The 8377-nt window shown below is 45.2% G+C and overlaps 1 protein-coding gene across 3 annotated transcripts in view; it reads right to left on the reverse strand.

Moving 5' to 3' along the window:
* The window catches only part of Atp6v1c1 (ATPase H+ transporting V1 subunit C1), a 42128-nt gene extending 33996 nt beyond the window's left edge, over positions 1–8132 (reverse strand). For 2 of the 3 annotated variants that reach the window (XM_055626367.1, XM_055626364.1), the window contains exon 1: positions 7954–8131. The gene's annotated coding sequence lies outside the window, so the exon portion shown is untranslated. Of the gene's footprint in view, positions 1–7953 lie in introns of all 3 variants that reach the window. The other variant, XM_055626365.1, reaches the window with a different exon arrangement.
* Positions 8133–8377: the final 245 nt, after the last annotated feature.

Here is an 8377-nt window from a genome sequence, read left to right on the forward strand (position 1 = left end):
AGTCAAGAAAATATTGTGAGGACGTGGGTACCAGTGATGAATATGTATAGCCTCTTTCCTTATCATTATTGGCTAAAACAGAACAACTCCTTACAACAGCAGTTCCACTGCATTAGGTAGATGGTTTAAAGTGCACAGGGCATGTGTGTAGTAGCTACATGGAGACACTCAGCCATCTGACAGAAGGCACTGAGTCATCTTTGACTTTGGCATCCACCAGGGAAGAGAGAATATACCGAATCAAGTCCTTTGGACACCAAGGAAAACTAAGCTAACTAAAGCTGCTATTACAACAGGCACAGGAAATGGTATGCTGCAGGTGACCGTGTAATAGCCCTCCAAAAAGCACTTCCACCTTTCACAGAGGTGATCAAGACCAGACATTTTCACAAATCACTAGTTTTAAAGTTGTCAATCCTATCCCACACCATCATTAAGACTATACAAATAAATGTTTCCTTTTTGAATGTAAACATTTTACCCTTCAGAGCAGAAGCGTCTTACTTGTGGTTGTGGAAGGGGCTTATTCCTAGCTGGTTTAATTGTTTCTAGCAAAAACCTAATCCCAGCACTCTGGAGGAAGAGGCAGGCGCAGGCGGACTGCTGTGAGTTCAAGTCAGTCTGTCTGCAAATCAAGTCCAGAACAGCCAAGGCTACACAGAGAAACACTGTCTCGAAAAACCAAAAACCAAAACCAAAACCAACAAAAACAACTGTGTCTAGCGACTAAAGGGAGAGCTTTAGTTTCACTACTTCCAGGATTCATATGAGATCTTAGAATTGTCAGACCACATATCATCAATAAACACATCTTCATTTTATTCAAGTTTAAATTTTATTTTTTTAATATTTATTTATGCAGCATTATGCCTCGATGTGTGCCTGTGCACCAGAAGAAGGCACCAGATCTTACTATAGATGGTTATGAGCCACCATGTGATTGCTGGGAATTGAACTCAGGACTTTTGGCAGAACAGTTCTTAACCTCTGAGCCATCTCTCCAGCCCCTCAAATTTAAATTTTAAGTGAAACAATATTTATTAAAGACTAAGTGTCTTCAGTACATTTAAGTATGAAAGAAAAGAATCTTTAAGCAGTTTTTTCAGTACATTTAAGTATGAAAGAAAAGAATCTTTAATCAGTTTTGTTTATAAATGACTATCTTTTCATCCCAGTTGTCAAGAAATAGATTTCTAAGAAAAGCCTTGCTTTCATGCAGGTACCCATCAAGCAAGCAGGAAGACTCTGATGCAGCTTAGGCCCAGCACAGCAAATGGTATTCTAGCGACTACAGTGTACTCTTGAAATGTACTCAAAAACCTTGAGTACATTCCTTGGAGCTGGGGAACGTAGCTTGGTTGGCATGGTGCTTGCCTAGCAAGCCTGAAGCCTTGAGGTCTATTGCCAACACAACATAAACTCTGTGTGGTGGCACATACCTTATTCCTAGCACTTGGGAGATAGAGAATCCAAAGTTCAAGGTCATCCTTGATTTACAGTTCTAGGTGAGGCCAGCCTAGGCTACATAAGACTCATTCAAAAATAACAGTACATCACTTTACAAACTATAATATTGGAAAGTACCTAGTAATTTCTGGCAAAGCTATTATACTTGAATTGGCACACTGGCCAACATTTGCAGTATGTCTATCACTGAAAGTCATAAACTATGAGAGTGGAGAGATGGCTCAGAGGTTAAGAGAACTGACTGTTCTTCCAGAGGACCTGGGTTCAATCCCCAGCACCCACATGGCAGCTCATGTAACTCCTACTCCAGGAGATCTGACCACCTCATATAGATATACATGCAGTCAGACACCAACGTAGATAAAATAAAAATATGTTTTAAAAAAAGTCATAAACTAGAACTCTCTCAGCCTGGGAAAATGGCATGCCTTTGGAATCTCAGCATCTAGGAGACAGAAAGATAGAATTTGAGTCTAGCTTGGACTTTATAGGGAACACCAAACCAGCTTGAGCTAGTGTGAAACTCTATTATAAAACAAAAATGATGGGCTGGAGAGATGGCTCAGCAGTTAAGAGCACTAGCTGCTCTTTCAGAATTCCTGAGTTCAATTCCCAGTACTCATGTGGTAGCTCATGACCATCTATAAGACGATCTGACACCCTCTTCTGTCTTAGGTATACTTGCAAACAAAACACTCCTATGTATAAATAAATCTTTAAAAAAAAAAAACAAAACAAAACAAGAATGACATGACCAAAGAGATGGCCCAGTGGGAAAGAGCTCTTCCTGTACAGCCTGGTGATCCAAGTTCTAGCCTCAGAACCTAAGTAAAAAGATGGTTTGGGTGGCACGCACCTGTAATCCCAGCATGCCTACGACGAGGTGAGGGGCAGAGATACAAGTCAGCCACCTGGTGCACACAGTGCAGCAGCAGACACCACAGGAAGGAGAGAAGCAACTCCTCAAGGTCATCTTCTGACCTCCACATGAACCGTATGACATGACCCCGAGCCTAACCACACTGCCACCTTCCAGGTCGTTCCTTCCCTTCTCATTGGGCTGGTCATTCATAGTCCTGACTATTGCACAATACACTGTGATGTAAGGTGAGGCCTCCGATAACACATCCAGGTCTGCAATTCAAGCTAAAGGCTTAGGACCAGGGCCGAGATGCGGCTAACCGGCACACGCCAGTCAGCTATGCACAGACTGACTCAGTTCCTCACCCTCCACCCCGCCCTTAAAATGTTGGTTCCCCCAGCTCATCTGAGCTTTTCAACTGCTTCAAAGACAACACATATTGAATCACGAGTAATAAAAAACACTCCAATATGCTAAACAATTTGGTGTTAAATTCCTTTGGTGCATGTTATCGCTGCTCCATGCAGAGCAGAGAACAGTAAATAAAGGTACAAGTATGTCCAAAATCATAGCTAGTAGCTACACTGACCAGACTGATAAACCCCATTCAAGTTTTTCATACAATAAGAAACATTAAAATGCAGTTTCTTCACTTAACAGAACCATTAAAACAAAAACTGAATTTACAGGAATATTCCTCTTATTTTCTCTATTTGCAACACTGAATACCTGTCCAAGTATGTGATGACAATGATCTTTCTCCTTGAGGAATGTATAGGACTACCTGGAGTTGTCCCAATGTGAGGATTATTAATCAGAATTTGGTGGATGACTCTAAACATGGGCCAATCCTGTCTAAAATGCCACTAGCATTATGGTTCAGAAGCACTAACTAGTACAAACTAAAGGTGAAGTTAACAGGCCAGGCTGGATCAGAAAGCTCAGTGGTTAAGAGCACTTGCTTGCTGCTCTTGAAGAACCAGGTTCAGTTCCCAACACTCACATGGTGGCTCACAGCTCACCAGTAACTCCAGTTCCAGGGCCTTTTCTGACTTCCACAGGCACCAGGCAAATGTGGCATATATAACATACATTCAGATGAAACATTCATACACAAAATAAAAATATCTGCTTTAAAAAGTTACTACACCAGTTAGCTGGGTTAGCTTATAATAACTTCCTCTTCATTCAGTCTGCTTTAAATGCTTAGGAAACGCCTGCCTTTCCCCCACATGGCAGCTTTCATTGACACTGAATTCACAGATTCTCATGCTTTTGCTTCTCAAGTGCTGAGATTAAAGGAATATATCACAACTGGCATCAGACTTTTTCTATAGAAAGCCAGTATTATATCCGCCCAATATTCTATTTTCCAATGCACACCATGTTCCTCACTTTAGAACTATAGCTAACAAGCCTCTTGAATCCTGCTGTAACAGAAGTACCTCTCCTCCACTGACCACCTGACTCAATTCTTTGAGCTGAGTAAATGTACAGCACATTTGCACAAGTATATTGATTGAAGCACACTTCTCACTGGAGCATGCTCTTTCATTATCCAGATCATAGGTAACAGGAGTCCACTGATGCATGTCTGAGATACCGATACTTGGGAGGCAGAGGCAGGAGGATCAGGAAGGACCAGAAGCTACCCTGGGATATATGTGGCCTTACCTCAACACAAAAGGAAAATTTCAGCTCACCTTGGTTTAATGCCTGAGCTCTTTCCAAGAACACCACACTAATGCTGTGTTAAAAACATCGATGACAGCAAGGCATAGCAACGCACACCTTTTATCCCAGGTCTCAGAGGCAGAAGCAGGCGGATTTCTGAGAGTTTGAAGGCAGCCTGGTCTATAGAATGATTTTTAGGACAACCTGGGGCCTTGTCTCAACAGGGAAAAACAAAACAAAACAAAACAACAAAACAAAACAAAACAATGAAATGGAATCAAATGCAAATTAATTTGTAGCTAAAATGAAATATAGTTCTATATCCAAACAGTGAAAACAATGCACCTTCAGATAGATTACTATCTGCTCAAAGACACACTACAAAAGGTACTTAGTCAAAACTATTGCTATTACTACGAAAAATCAAGTACAAAAGAAGGGGACAGGAATTACACACCTGTGCCCCAGCATTTGGGAGGTGGAACAGAAGAATGAGTAGTTCCAGGCCAACCGGGGCTAGATGTGTCAAAGGAAGACTTATTGCCAACCAAGGGACTGGTGGACTGCAGAGGCCCTTTGTAAAGGCTCGCTGTGGCATGTTAGTCTTGCTCTCGACCAGTGGTCTTTATTCTACAAGTTATGGCAACAACCACAGAATTTCTGAAGCCCTTAAGTTTAAGGTTAAAAAAAAAAAAAACTAACATAAATGAGAATGCTAAGCTCTATAAACATGCTAGGCAGTGTGAGCTAGCCTGGTCTACAGAGTGAGTTCCGGGTCAGCCAAAACTACAAAAAGAAACTTCTGTTGTCTCAAAAATATATATATGTGTACATACATGTACATGTGCATACATGTGTGTATATTTATATATACACACACGTATGTCAGCACTCAAGGTGCAGAGGCAGGCAGACTTCTGAGTTTGAGGACAGGCTGTTCTACACAAGAAACCCCATCCTGAAAAACAAAAAAAATAAATAACAAATAAATAAACACACAACGATGATTCTTTTAATACTAGCACTCAGGAAGCAGAGGCAGATCTCCGTGAGTTCAAGGTCAGCCTGGTCTATACAGTGAGTTCCAGGACAGCCAGGGAATCAAAGTGAGACTGTCTCAATAAAATAAAATAAAATCCTGCTCTGTTGTGAATGTGGAATTAAGAGTAGCCGCCTTGCTCTCAACATTCAGGATGCAGAGTAATATTTCTTGAGATATGATCCAGTATCTGCAAAGTAAAGGGAAAAGGATCCTGTAGCTCTGAGCTGAAAACCTGAGGCTCCAACTCCAGCACAAGTGAGACTCACTTATTGCCAAAGAACTGTGATTGACACCTTGAACACCAGCTCCCCTTGCTGCTCCCTACTCCTCCAGCTAGACAGTAGACAGAAGCCCAAGCCACACTTACAGAAAAGCAGTTCTGGGTTTTTCCAGACAGCATCTTGCTATGCAGCCCTGGCTGGGCAGCAACTCAATATATATGCCAGGCTGGCTAAAAACTTGCGGCAGTCCTCCTGCCTCCGACTCCCCAGTGCTAGAATTACAAGTGTGTACCATGCCCAGCTTATAGAAGCAGTTTCTTTTTCTTCTTCTTCTTCTTCTTCTTCTTCTTCTTCTTCTTCTTCTTCTTCTTCTTCTTTTCTTCTTTCTTCTTTCTTCTTTCTTCTTTTTCTTTTTTTTTTTTCCAGACAGTGTTTCTCTGCATAACCACCCTGGCTGTCCTTGGAACTTACTCTACAAATCAGGCTGGCCTCAAATTCAGAGATCCACCTGCCTCTGCCTCCCAAGCGCTGGGATCAAAGGTATGCCACCATGCCAGGCTCAAAAGCAGTTTCTAAAGCACAAGCTGCAAGTGCAGGAGCCCTTGAAGCTGTCCTAACTAGTTGAGTTTCACCAAAAGATTTGATTCAAAAACACTGTGCTCCTCAAAGAACTTTCCCTTCCCCTCTACATGTGACTGTGGAGACTACATAGGTAATCAGCAAAAATTCCATCTGAAGTCAGAAAACATAGAAGTTTGGCTTCTCTGCTTATAGTGCAATGCATCTAAATGGGTTACTATTTACATAATGAACAGCATTTTCAACTGCTGTCCTTCAAAGAGCCAGGAGAACAAAATAAACACGAAAGCAGGCAACAGATGACATTACAAAGGATAAATGGAAAAGACTACGATTTTGGCAAGAGTCTCCCCCAACCATCTTCAGAATGACCCAGCATTGTGTACTTCAGGTCTACGCACAGCACTGGAATAATTACCTTGGGGGGGGGGGGGGGCACGTGCAATGCAATCTTCCTTTCCCTTGAGTATTCCCCCTGGATTCCTCAATGTGGACAGAGGACGCCCCCAATCCTTCAGTGGACTGCAGGATGTGTGTCCCCCTGAGCTAGTCTCAGCGACTTATCACCTTCCACATCTTCACAGAACTACTTCTAAGGCCACAGTCTATAATCTTCTCTGGCTCTTCTTCGCGCCCTTCAGTCTCACCCAGCTCTCCCCACATGCATTCATCTCTGCCTGTCTGTCCACTCCCGCCTGCCACACCTTTCTCAGGCCAGGCCCCTGCAATTTCTGGAAACGTGTATTCCTCCTCTGTTCCCTCAATTTGGAATGTTCTTTCCGTGCCTGTTGTTCCCTTTTCACAGGATCCTCTTTTCAGACCTTAGGTGCTCATGCACTCGGCAGAGCCTCAGACTCTTCCACAAAGGTCACATTCCTGGGGACGTCTCCGCACCACTCTCTTACTCCTTCAACCACGTTTACCCCGTATGTATAACATTTCCAGTTTTCCAGACACGGTCTCACTATTTAGCTCTGGCTGGCTTTGCCTCTCAAGCTCTAGGATTACATGTGTGTGCTATGACATGCTACTTGGACCTATCTCCTTCATATCTGTCGTAAGCTCTGTGAGAGCAGAGACCCTACCTGTTTCCAAGGCCTTAGTGTCCCCACATGTGGACACTGGTGTGGAGCGTGCTCTATCAGCAGGTATCACCAGACCTCAAAACTACTTCACACTTTTTCCACAATGCAGCCTCCTACAAACCTGGCCTTTGGCACCCCTGAAACATGTCTTCTCTCTCGTGAGGCCTTCAAATACCGGGGCTTTCACTGAAAATAAAGTTCTTCTCGGTTCTCTCCAATCCTACTGACTTGCCAAAACCCAAATTCAAGTTTTCTTTCCTCCAAGGCATTTCCTCCGCTTTCTGTTTTTTACATCTTTCCCTGTGACTTATTTTCCCACCATTAATGTAACCTTCTAGGGCTGGACTAGTCACACCCCACCGCTCCACTCCCGGGGTAGCAGTAATTATTACTGAGCAGACAATTTTCCCTTGACACATTACATTTCTGCCTCTACAAAGAATACTAGCTTCCCTTTATGCCTCATAGGTGATTCGATTTGCCTTATAGGAGACTTTGTCCGCAAGTGCCCCCCCCCACACACACACACGGGTTTTTGCTTTGACTATTCTAGTGAAATGGTTTTAGCTGCGTGTGTTCCTGTTCTGTCCACTGCCTACAATGACCTTGTATCCTCTATGATTGACCCCAGACTGCAAAGTAGGCACCTCTTCCCTGAAAACTGTCGTTCCCTCTACTCACGTGCAGTTGGGAACACCCAGTGGAGACTGCACACACACCAGCCCAGATCCTTATCTGAGCCATTATAATTCTATCACTTTCCACCCTCTCACAAGTGACCAGGACTCGATGGGACTCCCACCCAACAAGAAGAATCCGAACCTCTTCCTTCTGCCACTGAGTTCCCCGCCAGGGGCCCTTTCCCTTCCTTCTTCCAAACACACCAACCCTAGGCCCCGAGATGCGGAGAACCGGCGCCCAGGCCGGCTGCAGCTCCGACGCCACAGTCCAGGGGCCCGCGCCCGCCCCCATCCTTCCCCGGCGGCCACTGCAGGGCCAGCTCCCGGGCTGTCGCTCACTGACCCGGGAAGGTGTCTCAGGAGGAGGCGGCGGCGGCGGCGGCAGGTGCGGAGGCAGGAAGCCTGACAGACGTTAACCGCTCAGCGCTCCATCCCTCCGGGACCTAAGCTCCGGCCTCTCGGCTTCCTCGACCCCTGCGCCCACAACAAGTCACGTGCCAACCCGAGCAGTCAGCTGACCGCGGCGCACGCCGCTCCGCCTACGCGCGCCCAGCGCTGCGCGCCTGCGCGACGCGGCGGGCCTCCGGAGAGGGCGGGGCTGAGAGCGCGCAGAGCGGACTTCCGGGTGGGCGGGGCCGGCCGCTGCTGGTGCACCTGCACCGCCACGCCGGCACCTGGGAACGTCCAGCTCGCCTAAAGTTGCCCGCAGGTTTCCGCGATTCACTCCTCCAACCTCTGGCACCAACTTTTGCACTGCAAGTTTTGAC

The sequence above is a fragment of the Psammomys obesus genome, unplaced genomic scaffold, assembly GCF_907164565.1.
Source record: "Psammomys obesus unplaced genomic scaffold, mPsaObe1.curated_primary_1811, whole genome shotgun sequence".
NCBI classification, from domain to species: Eukaryota; Metazoa; Chordata; class Mammalia; order Rodentia; family Muridae; genus Psammomys; species Psammomys obesus.